Source organism: Bos indicus, chromosome 25 (assembly GCF_029378745.1).
Source record: "Bos indicus isolate NIAB-ARS_2022 breed Sahiwal x Tharparkar chromosome 25, NIAB-ARS_B.indTharparkar_mat_pri_1.0, whole genome shotgun sequence".
Classification (NCBI taxonomy): Eukaryota; Metazoa; Chordata; class Mammalia; order Artiodactyla; family Bovidae; genus Bos; species Bos indicus.
The window spans coordinates 26188300-26201221 of record NC_091784.1 but is presented as its reverse complement, the minus strand read 5'-3'; the positions used below and the strand labels follow the sequence as shown (position 1 = coordinate 26201221).

General features: G+C 50.5%; 1 protein-coding gene across 3 annotated transcripts in view; it reads right to left on the bottom strand.

The window, feature by feature from the left end:
• Positions 1-12922, bottom strand: part of KATNIP (katanin interacting protein) — a 229835-nt gene that overhangs the window by 180321 nt on the left and 36592 nt on the right. Inside the window, exon 2 of one of the 3 annotated variants that reach the window (XM_070779845.1) lies at positions 4974-5136. The exons of the other annotated variants lie outside the window; for them this stretch is intronic. The gene's annotated coding sequence lies outside the window, so the exon portion shown is untranslated. The remainder of the gene's footprint in view (positions 1-4973; positions 5137-12922) is intronic. 3 annotated transcript variants of the gene reach the window in all.

Below are 12922 nucleotides of genomic sequence, written 5' to 3'. Positions count from 1 at the left end.
AAGGAAGTGGAGGAGGAGACCCCTATGGGAATCTGGACAAAGGAGCTTCCAGGTGGCAGGAACAGCATGTGCAAACGCTCTGAGGCGGGGGTGGAGGCCATGGTGAGGACTCTGGGCTTACTCTGAAGTAGCCAGGAGGCTAGTGGAGGATTTGGAGCAGAACTGCCAGGGGCTGAGGCTGTTCCCACCGTCCACCCTGAGGAGAGCTCGGGAGGGGACGCAGGCCTGCAGGGCCCCCGGGCAAGCCCAGTTGTACAGACAGTCTCTGGGTGTTTGCCAGGCTGGTACTAAACTGACTCAGGGCGGCTGTTGCCCATCAGAGCCTCCAAGCCCACAGCGCCATCACTTGGCCTGATGGGAGGAGAGACGTCACCTGGGTGGAATTTTCCCTCCAGTCTCCGCCTCCACCACTTGGTTTGCATCCGAGAGCTTTTTTTTTTCACATATATATATAAAGAGTAGCTTCTTTTTAAAAATGTTTTATTAGTTATTTTTGACTGCACTGGGTCTTTGTTGCTGCGGGCGGGCTTTCCTCTAGCTGCAGTGAGCAGGGCTACTCTTTACTTGTGGTACGAGGAATTCTCATCGCGGTGGCTTCTCCAGCGGAGCACAGGCTCTAGGGTGCTGGGGCTCAGCAGTTGTGGCTCACGGGCTCAGCTGCTCCACAGCATGTGTGAGCTTCCTGGACCAGGGATCGGACCCACGTCCCCTGCCTTAGCAGGTGGATGCTTAACCACTGGACCACGAGGGACATCCACTGAAAATTTCCTTCTAAAGGAATGGACCTCTCGCCAAGTGCATCCATCACCAGGACCTTCCCTAACTCTTCCTGACCAGCAAGCGGAGCTGCCCAAGTGGACGCTCTCTTCCCAGGACCGTCCCCTCCCCACCCCGCTGAAGATGGGGGAGCCCTCAGGGCCCCGCCCCATCGACCCAACAGAGTTTCCTTGAGCTTCTCCTAGCGGGTGGGTGCTGCGCTAAGGGCCAGAGACAACGATAAATAATCTGGCTGCACCACCCTCCTGATCTCATTCCCACTCCGCACAACCTTTCAGCCCAGCAGCCCTTGTGGCTGTTTCTCCAAGAGGCCGTGCCTCTCTCCTCTCAGGGCCGGGGTACTTGTGGTCTCCCCGGCTGGGAATGCTTCCTCTTTCTTGCGGGCACATGGGGCCCTTCCAGGGACCCCTTCTGACTGTCCCCGGCCTTCTCAGCCTCCTCGACGTGGCAGTGGCACTTCCCCGCTTTGGAATTACCTCTGTTTGTTTTGTCTGTGGTTCTCCTACTGGGATGGCAGGCCCATGGGGGCTGAGGCGGTGAATTTGTGGAAAGGTAGGGACAAGGAGGGAAAGAAGGAGATGAAAGAAGGAAGATCAGCTCCTTGTCCTTGAGGAACTGGAGGAGCGGCGACTGACAGACACTGCTCTGAGGCGGTGGGGGGCTGGGGGGGTGCTGGCCCGGGAGCTGTGGGTGCAGAGGACGGGTGCCCGGTGTGGCTCGGGGCTGGGCGGGCTCTACAGAGGAGAGGTCAGGATGCCGGCTGCAGGGAGCTCAGAAGTGGGTGGAGGTGGGCAGAGGAGGGACGGGGCGGGCATCCGGGCAGAGCAGTATATGCAAAGGCCCAGCACCAGGAGACCCGGGAGCCGTCTTGAGGCTGGGACGAGAGGAGTGGTCAGGGCACACTGGTGATCCCCTGGCTTCTGACATTTCCAGGCCAGCTCAAAGCCTCATGAGGGGCAAAGCCTGTTTGTGCTGATGACGGGTGCTAAGCGGTGGGGAGTGAAATGTCCTGCTCAAATCTAGGGTGGTGCAGTGGGTGGAACTCAGGGTCCTGGAATAGATGTCATCTCACACACTAGTCAAGATTTCTGCCGTGTGAGGTCCCAGAGATCCAGGCACGTAGAGGAGATGACGGTTCGCCCCTATCTCGTCCCTGGCCGTGTGGCACTGGGATCTTTTTCTCCCCGCCCAGTCCCCCTCTTCTCCCTCCTCCCCTTCCCTCTCTTTAGGTTGACTGAGCACTTCCTCTTCAACATGGGGACAGTTCCTTTGCCTCTCGGAGCAGATGGTCTAGGGAGGAGGAGCAACTTTAAGCAAAGGGCCCCACCACCAAATGTACATCATCAACCATTTCTGGAGGTGGGTGAGTGATGCCTTGTTGGTGTTCAGTCGATAAGTCATGTCTGACCCCTTGCGAACCCAAGGACTGCAGCACACCAGGCTCCTCTGTCCTTCACTATCTCCCAGAGTTTGCTCAAACTCATGTCCATTGAGTCAGTGATGCCATCCAACCATCTCATCCTCTGCTGCCCCCTTCTCCTCCTGCCTCTAATTTTTCCCAGCATCAGGGTCTTTTTCACAGAGTTGGCTCTTCACATCACGTGGCCAAAGTATTGGAGCTTCAGCTTCAGCATCAGTCCTTCCAGTGAATATTCAGGACTGATTGGTTTTCAGAGGGAAACATGACTGTGGCTGGGAGGTCAGCTGATGCTCCATGGAGGGGCGACAACAGACCTGCAGCGTGAAGGATGAGCTAGTTAACTGAGAGGCGCAGAGGTGTGTGTGCTCCAAGCAAAGTGGATGCACATGTGGAGGCCACGTGGTGAGAGCAGAGAGTAAGAGGGACACGGAGTAACAGAGGGGCTGGAGATGGGGGGCACGGGAGCCAAGCAGGTGACTCAGGACCGGGCGGGCAAGACCACCAAAGCCATGTGGGCCACAGAAGGGAGTTTTGCTCTTAACCTCAGACCAATGGGAAGCTGTGTGGGGTTACTGGGGCAGAGGGGCGATGTTGGGATGAGAGGTTGGAATGAAAGTCAGCGGAAGTGGGTGCTGGGTGGGGGTGTTGGGAGGATGCTCCTGTGGGTGATCAGACAAGAGGTGTCGGCAACAAGGAAAAGGCAGGGAGAACATATTTTGAACGTGAGGATGGAGGACTGGGTGATGGTCTGGAAAAAGGCGGCAAGGAAGGACAGGTATTAAGGATGACTCTGCTGCATCTCTGGTGGTTCAGTGGTAAAGAATCCACCTGCCAATGCAGGGGATAAGGGTTCAATCTCTGGGTTGGGAAGATTCCCTGGAGAAGAAAAAAGGCAACCCATTCCAGTTATTCTTGCCTGGAAAACTGTAGCCTGGCGGGCTAACAGTCCATGGGGTCACAAAGAGTCGGACGCGACTTAGCGACTGAGCAACCAACCAACTGCAGCTTCCAGCCTGTGTAACTAGAGGGATGGCAGTGCCCTTCTCAGGGGGTCAAGGCTGGAGGAGGCGCAGGGCTGAGCTGGGTTTGGGGCAGTCGGGTAGAGACACTGAGGCACCCAAGAGGAGCAGTTCGTGGGCTGGCAGTGGACATGCAGGTCTGGGATCCACTTCACGGCACAGTTAAGATGACCCTTCCTCCCTGATCACCCCCACCCCAGGCTGGGTTACACCCTCCGTTTAGCTATGTTCGGCAGCATCTTCACAGACCCTTCTCTGTCGGAGAATTGATCTGGGCCACCATGGATGTGGGGCTAGATGTGTATAGCGGGTGTGAGCCCAGGTCACGTCCCTAGCTGCTGGGAGCTGTGTCCCTTCCCAGGGAGAAGCCCCTCTCATACCGGGTTATGTCTGATCTCTGATACTGACTGCTGACAAAGGAACAGAGACCCAGGCTCCTTGCCTCGACTGGGAGCACCTCTGCCAGGGCCACCCATCCCCACCACTCCCTGGGGGATCGGCACGGCTGGCATCACAGTTCAGCTCCTCCCTGTGCCCAGTCCTACTTCCCTCATCCACAAAGGTGTTGTTCCTGAGTGTGTGTGCCCAGTTGCTCAGTTGCTCAGTTGTATCCAACTCATTGTGACCCTTTGGACTGTGGCCCACCAGGCTCCTCTGCCCATGGGATTCTCCAGGCAAGAATACTGGAGTGGGTTGCATTTCCTCCTCCAGTTGTTCCTGAGAGCGCCCCCCCAACCCCGCCGCCTCAAATCAGCCTCCTGGACACGCAATTCCATCCCAGAGTCTGCATCCTGGGAACCTATGTCAGTTACTTGACCATGAACTCCCAGGGCAGGACTGAGTCAATTACATCAAAGACCACTGGTAAACCCATTTTGAATTGAATGAACAATCCTGGCTTAGCCAGGATGTCCCACAGTGGTGATGATTCAAACAGGACAGACCCAAGTCCCCCAAAATGAACTCCTCGGACCACAGGGTTCAATATTTAATTTGGAAACACAATTGCCGCGAAGGCAATATGCCACGAATGCGGCATAGGTCCAGAATTCCTAGACCTTCACTCATCAGCTAAACAGCCAAGTTGGGTGGTGAGGGCTCAGCTGTGAAGCCAGGCACCTGGGTAAGAATCCCATCCGGCTTGTTTGAGTGAGAAATGACGCTGGTGCCCGAGTCTCCTCAGCTGTCAAAGTGAGATGTGGTCCTAGAGACATGCATCATAATAGCCCCAAAGCAGAAGCAGCCCAACTGTCCTTCAATGGGTGAAAGGAAAAACAGGCTGTTGGCATATCCATACAATGGGAGATTGCTTGGCAGGCAGATTCTTTACCACTGAACCATCTGGGAAGCCTAATGCAAGGCATGCGGGATCTTAATTCCCTGACCAAGGATCGAACCTGTGGCACCTGCAGTGTAAGCTCGGGGGCTTAATCACTGGACCACCAGGGAAATCCAGGAATTGCACACGTTAAAATGGTGGATTTTGTGTTACATAAAATATCTCAATTTAAAAATGCAAAAAAGGAAAAAAATGTGGGATGGTAATTAAAAGCACCTACTTTATAAACACAAAACATTTAAAATATTTCCGGCTGTGTAATACATTCTTGATAAAGGTTAGCAATGAAGATGATGCTGAAGAGAAACATTTCAAAGTTTCTAATTATGAGCGCACAAAATCTAAACTTGAAGTTTAGACCCTAGACCTAGTTCCCTGAGCTAACGGGGAAGGCAATTTATACAAAGTTAACACCCACCTGAAATTCAGGCAAAGAAAAGATGACGTAACTTTTCAGAGGCTACAACTTTGCTTTCCCCATGCAGGAACAGGAGAGTGTAGGAACAGGAGAGCAGCTGGCTGTAGGATTCCGTCTGTCTTGGGAGTGGGGCTGTGATCACACTCTTCCAACAGGCGCCAGGCTAGTGACAAACACAACCTTGGTCATGCACCAGCCCTTGAACGCGCCGTCGAGCGTGTCAGGCAAGGATGCTACCAGGCTGGTGGCAGGATAAGGGTCTCGATGATGGAGGAGTTGGTCTGCTCTAATAAAAACAGCGATTTTATAATGTCTTGACTGGTGTCTTTGTCAGAAGAGAATGACTTCTGGCTGGTGAGGAGGGCTAGAAATAGAAACTGGCTGACAGGGAAGAAGCCAGGCGTGCAGGCTGCGGGACAGCAGCATTTCATTTGTGCTAATCTATTTCCAAGAGGAAAGGAAGGGAAGGGGACCATCTCAGCCCCAAAAGTAGCCTGTGTCTCCCCCAAAATCTGGGTTCTTAAGAGCAGAACGTGAGTGCGTGCTAAGTTGCTTCAGCCGTGCCTGACTCTGCAACCCTATGGACTGTAGCCCACCAGGTTCCTCTGTCCGTGGGACTCTCCAGGCAAGAATCCTGGAGTGGGTTGCCATGCCCTCCTCCAGGGGATCTTCCTGACCCAGGGATCGAACCTGCATCTCCTGCGTCTCCTGCATTGCAGGCGGGTTCTTTCCTGCTGAACCACCAGGGAAACCCAAGAGTGGATCAGCAGCCCAGAGACTCCCTGGTCTCTTGGCTTCCTGCTCGTTCCTTCCAACCCACAGCCCACCACTGTGCTTTGCTTTAAAGCACAGATCCCCGTGGCCTCCCTCATTAAAAACCTGCCACAGCTGGTGAGGAAGCTGACAGAGGCACTTCGGGGAGCGGCGTGGCAGTCTCCACTAAAACAAGACAAAACAAAACCCTGCCTAGCTTCAATCTACTCAGACCCAGTCAGTTCAATCCCTGGAATCTACCAGAGAGACCCACACAGGTGCTGGAGGAGGAATGTGCAAAATGCTAATGCCCTCCATCTGGAAAACGGCTGAATAACCCACAGTCTGTCCATAACATACGGTGACAAGTTTTTAAAAAGCTAGGCTTGTTTGTAACACCGAGGGTGGATCTCTAAGACACAGTTCAGAGAAGAGGGGCAAATGACAAGTGACGAAAGCACATGTGACACATTCATTACGTTGCCATTTTGTTAAAATACTACGCTCCCAAGATACTACATGCAGTTTATGGACTCGCTGGGGTATGCTGATGCACAGAGAAAGATCTGGAAGGAGGCATGCCCAGCCTGGGACAACAGTTACTCCAGGAGGGGAAGACTGGGGATTAGGAAGGGGTGGCAATCAGCAAAAGGGATTGTGGGCTGATCTAACAGGTTAAAAATATTTTCTTGGGGATGTTGTTTTCTTATATTACCTGCATAACTAATGACCTCCATCCACCCTACTTCTCTTCTCAGAAAAGAATCAATGATTCTACATTCCAGATAGATACAGTTTGACAGGATTTTCCTCTGAATTCCAGAATCCCATATTCAGCTACCTTCATTATTATTATTATTGGCCATCCCTCTTAGTTCCCCAAAGAGGGGCTGGACCCATGCCTGTTGCCTTGAGACTTCAGAGTCTTAACCACTGGACCACCAGGGAAGTCTGCTCCAGCTGTTTGACAGGTCTTCATAGCATTGAAGCTGAATCTCTGATCTTCCTCCTAAAACCTGTCTCCACTCTCTTTCCCATCGCAGGAGAAGACCAGTCTCTCTGCTTTTCAGACCAAAACTTAAAGTCCTTCTTGATTCCTCTCTTTCCGGGTCCATGTCCGGGTCCAGCCACAGATCCAAGTGACTCCATCTTGCACCCACTGCCTTCTCTCCTTCACTGCTGCCCCCTGGCCCGAGTCACTGTCACCTCCACAGACCTTCTGCAGCAGCCCTGATGGGTCTCCCCGTCTGCCCTTCCCCACTGTCTACTCTCCCCACATAGCCAGGGAGCATATCTTGCTAAAATCTGTCCGGTCCTGGCCCTCTGTCAGTGAAAATGTCCCATGAGTACCCCCCCACTCATTCAATAGCCTGTGTGTGCTCAGTCACTTCAGTCGTGTCTGACTCTTTGCGACCCTATGGACTGTAGCCCACCAGGCTCCTCTGTCCAGGGGATTCTCCAGGCAAGAATACTGGAGTTGGTCACCATGCCCTCCTCCAGGGGACCTTCCCGACCCAGGGATCAAACCAGCATCTCACGTCTCCTGCTCCGGCGGGTGGGTTCTTTACCACCAGCACCGCCTGGGAAGCCCACAGGCTCTTACAAATGGCCACAAGGCTCTATATGACTGGCCTTTACCCCTCTGTCCTCGCCTCCCACCACCCTGCCCTCGTCCCCCTTAACTCAGCCACACAAGCGCCAACCTCAGGCCTTTCATTCTCACTGTCTTCTCTGCCCAAAGCTCTCCCCTTGCCCCTCCTTTAGCCTCTGCCCAAGGGCCTATGTGACATAACAACCCTCCTAGCAGCCCCCACTCTGCTTCCCTGCCTGTTTTTTTCTTTCCCCCCCTCTGACTCCCTTTGTATTTTATCTATTTGCTTAATGCCTACCTCTAACCACTGGGAGTAAGTGCCACAAACGTGCAGATTTGTGCTTGTTCTGTTCACTGCAGAACCGACAGGACCCAGGGCAGTGGCTGGCACACAGCAAGTCATCGACAAATATTTGCCAAATGGACACACGAATAAGTAATGTTTTCTTGATCAGACCCCAGCTTCACAACCCCATTTGCTCCCAGTATTTCACTTCTATCACAATAAACTACCCACGGGTCCCTCACATGGCTGGATGTGCTCATATGCCTGTAGCTGTTCTTACCGGACTGGCCCTTCCCTCAATCCTCTTCTCCACTTTTCAAGTTTCAACATCATTTTCCTCTTGGAACCCTGACCAATCTACCTTTCACTCCCTACCCTGTCGACGAGTAAAAGGCTATCTCCTCTAGGGGTCTTCCCTGGCAGTCCAATGGTTAAGGCTGTGCCTTCCAATGCAAGGGGTGCAGGTTCAAACCCTGGTCAGGGAGCTAAGATTCCCACCTGCCTTGTGGTCAAAAGACCGAAACATACAGCAGAAATGATATTGTAACGAATTCAATAAAGACTCTACAAAATGGTCCACAACAACAAAAAATCTTCTCTAGAAAAAGGCTTTCTCCTCTGGATTCCTGTGCCTTTCCCATTGTTTCTGAGTTAATTAACTGGTAACATCAATAGAATTGATTGGTCTATACGGGCCACGTGTGGTTTACCTCTAGCATCTCACTGAATCATCACACCAACAGATAAAGTAGGTAGCATCACCTCCATTTCGTATTAATAGTTATGGAAACCGAGGCAGAGAGCCAGCAGTGAAAAAGTGGCAGAACGGGAATCTGAACCCAGTTTTACTGGACTCCACAGTCTGTGCGTAACCTCTGAAGCATCAGGTCCCTCATCAAAGTTCTGAGTTCTGTGAGGACTAGAGCTGAAGCATCTGCCGAATCACCAAAAAAATAAATAAAACAAGCAAACCAACTAACCAAGAACCTCAGAGTCCTGATCTGCGACTGAACTACAAAGAGGCAAAAGGTGGGTGCTCAAGCTCCCCAGGCTGGGACATGGGCCAGCCCTAACCAAGGCCACCACAGGGGCCACCCTGGGACCACATGGTCCGATATAAGGAGCAGAGCATCAACACCACCAGCTTTGGCATCAGACAGACTAGGATTAAGTCTTGGTTCCTCTACTTACTTGCCATGTGACTCTGGGTCTCCTCTTCACTTGTAAAATGTACAAATAACACGGGGCAGGACTCTGGACATCGCTGGCCCCACGGCCACCAGGTCATAGCCCGAGACTCCTGGAGGTCATGTCCAGACAGCTGACCCCAGTGCTGCCTGGGAGCAGGCATCTGATCCAGGCAGGGCCAGTGGTAGTGTGAGTCCTTCAGCCGTGTCTGACTCTTTGCAACCCCACAGACTGTAGCCAGCCAGGCTCCTCTGTCCACAGGATTCTCCAGGCAAGAATACTGGAGCGGGTTGCTATTCCTTTCTCCAGAGGATCTTCCCAACCCAGGGATCGAACCCTGGTCTCCTCATTGCAGACAGATTCTTTACTGTCTGAGCTAAAGGAAGTCCCCATGCAGGGCCAGTAATCCTGGGGAACTGGGATGAACAGGCTCAGGGAAGATCTGACTGCTTTCTCAAAAAGGGGAACATGAACTCAGAGGTGCTAGTGGGACTACTGTCTACTAGGTGAACCAAGAAACAGAAAGCTGGTTTGTACCAGGTGAGAAGAAGGATACAGGGACTTCCCTGGTGGTCCAGTGGCTAAGACTCCAAGTGGGGCTTGGGTTCCATCCCTGGCAGGGAACTAGATCCCACATGCTGCAACTAAGGCCTGGTACAGCCAAATAAATAAATATTAAAAAATTAAAAAAGGACAGATACTGACAGATGTAAAGATAAGAGCCATAGAGGACTTTTGGAACCCAGAGGGCCCCCGGCACTGATTCACCATTCTTGACACCGTTTCTGTCATCATGCCACCCAGGAACATCACCGCCCTTGGCTTCTGGGGAGCACTTCCCCTTTAGAGCCTTGTAATGAGGTAATATGGGCTTCCCTGGTAGCTCAGTGGTAAAGAATGTACTTGCAATGCAGGAGACGTGGGTTCGATCCCTTGGTCAGGAAGACCCCTGGAGCAGGAAATGGCAACCCACTCCAGAATTCTTGCTGGAAAATTCCATGGACAAAGGAGCCTGGCGGGCTACAGTCCATGGGGTTGAAAAAGAGTAGGACATGACTTAGTGGCTAAACAACAACAACAATTAACTGATATAGTCCTTGTTCTGCAAAAGCTGCTAAGTCACTTCAGTCGTGTTCGACTCTGTGCGACCCCATAGACGGCAGCCCACAGGGCTCCGCCATCACTGGGATTCTCCAGGCAAGAACACTGGAGTGGGTTGCCATTTCCTTCTCCAATCCATGAAAGTGAAAAGTGAAAGTGAAGTCGCTCAGTTATGTCCAACTCTTTGAGACCCCATGGACTGCAACCCACCAGGCTCCTCTGTCCATGGGATTTTCCAGGCAAGAGTACTGCAAAAGCTAGATGGAGTTTATTTTTTACAACCAAGTCCTAAGTAAGACAAATGTTTACCTTATAGACTTGTTGTAAGAAAAATAAAAATAATATATGAAAAATGCTTACCTCAGTGCCTGGCCTGTAAATAACATCCAATACATGGTTGCTAACATTATTATTATAATCAAGTCACAAGGACAGACTATTACAGGAACTAGACAGATTAATCATCCCGCTCAGTCACTTAAATTACTCTCCCCTGAAGGGTGGCATGCCATGGGGTTCTGTCCTTGGTCCTATCCCAGGCCATAATTTTATCAATGGCCAGATCTGGCTGTTGAAGGCTGTTTATTCAGTCGGCAGATGACATTCAGATGGGTGGCACATGGAATAAACTGGATGACGGAATCTGGGTTCAGGTCAATTTCTACAGGCTAGAGATGGATCAAGAACGGCTTGATAAAACGCATCATGGCCAGGGTAAAGGTCCTATACAAGGAGAGGCGTTGGAAAAGTCTGCTTGAGAAAAGTTCACGAGACAAAGGCAGGGCTTTTAGCTAATGTGTTCAGTATGAGCTAACAGGGTGATGTGGCTGCCAAAAGCATGCCACAACCATAGCACACACAATGCGTGTTAGAAATTTTGTCAGGATCAGAGGGAAGAAGGGAACTAACACGTTTCGGCACCTACTGTGTGCCAGGCCCCACGTTAAACACTTGACACATTATTGCAATTGACACGTTCATTAACCTATGAGGGGGTGTTATTCCCATTTGACAGGTGAGAAAACTGAGGCTTAGGTGAGTGAAGGGACTTGACCAGTGTAGCAGAGAGCGGAGTTAGTATGGGAACCCAGTTCTTACTAGAAAGTACACTCCATCTCCATGGTCTATACTGATCTGTTCATAGTCGGAATACTCAGTTTGGTTCTGACAGTGTATTTTTAGAGAAAAATGAACTTGTCCAGATGAAGGTGACCAGGAAGGTAAAAACTCTTAATAAGAAGTCACCTTGAGACTGAATCAAGCTGGGAAGACCAAGAGCAAGTACACACAGCAGCCTCTGCTACCCAAGTCCATAGAAATGATACCATTTAAAATTCATAAGGAACTTCCCTGGTGATCCAGTGGTTAAGAACCTGCCTTCCAATAGAGGGACTCGGTTCATTTGATCCCTGGTCTGGGAACTAAGATGCCACATGCCATGGAGCAACTAAGCCCATGTGCTGCAACTACTGAGCCCCTGGCTCTGGAGACTGGGCACTGCAACTAGAGAGAAGCCCACGCACCTCAGCAAAAGACCCCACCTGCTGCAACTAAGACCTCATGCAACCTCCCTGGTGGCTCAGACAGTAAAGAATCCACCTGCCATGCAGGAGACCCAGGGTCCATCGCTGGGTCAGGAAGATCTCCTGGAGAAGGAAATGGAAACCCGCTCCAGTACTCTTGCCTGGAGAATCCCATGCACAGAGGAGCCTTACGGGCTACAGTCCCTGGGGTCGCAGGAGGTCAGACACGACTGAGCAGCTAACACTTAGAACTAAATAAATAAACATTTTTAAAAAACAAAACAAAATTCACAGGAAGATGAAGAGGGGTGATACTGCTGGATTTAAAATGTTGAGAAATCCTTGAGAAAAGCTGGCAGACAGAACTGGATGAATGAAAAGAAGCGCAGGCCAAATCGAAAGCTCGGAAGGAGGATTGTGACACGGGAAGGGGGTCTTGGGCTGCTCCAAGCCTAGAGGCAACACATTCTCCAGGGAGAGGAGGGGACCTGAGGTTAAAGGTGAAAGAGACGCGTTGAGAATGCCTATGAGGATGCCAAGAAGTGGCTCTTCAATCCATCCAGATTGTAGGAGCTGTGACTGTGGGTCTCTGGGACAGAACAGCAGGATATATCCAGGAGAAAAAGGAAGAATTCTGTGTTTAGAAGACAAGCATCACATTTTTTGTGGTAATTTCCACCCTTCTTCCCATAATCACTGGTAGCAAACTCTCGTAAAAAGAAAAAGCATTCACAGACAACAAAACAGATCACATTACATAGAAGAGCACATATGCACAAATTACCAAACATTTCAAGAAAACTCACACCATGAAAGAGAAGGGTGAATTCAACAAACAAACAATGAAAGAAAGAGATAACGATGCAAGCAGAGGCATTACAAACATTTTTAATATTATCAGAAGAATCAGAGAAGGCACTGACTCCTTGAACTACCTACTATGGAACAGAATAAGAAATCATGAATAAAACATTTAATCATCAAAACTAAAAAAAGATCAAAAGACAACGAAGAGGACTTCCTTGGTGGTACAGTGGATAAGAGTCTGCCTGCCAATGCAGGGGACATGGGTTCGATCCCTGGTCTGAGAAGATTCCACATATTGCAAAGCAACTAAGCCTGTGTGCCACAACTACTGAAGCCTGTGTGCCTACAGCCCGTGCTCCACAGTAAGAGAAGCCACTGCAACGAGAAGCTGCTGCCACTAGAGAAAGTCCGTGCACACCAATGAAGATTCAGTGCAACAAAAAAATAAAAACAAAATAAATCAATCAATAACTTTTTTAAAGATAATGGAGAACAGAATAGATATAGATATAATTACTGAGTTGGAAGATCAGGCAGAGGTGTTTCCCCAAACCCAGGAATAAGGACAAAAAAGTACTGGCAAAAACAGGATAGGCTGTTAATATCCACTATTAGCAAGGTTTGAGAGTCTGGCATTCTCAAATATTTTTAGTAGGAATATAAATCTTTAGGCTTTTTTTATAAGGCTATTTCTAGGTTT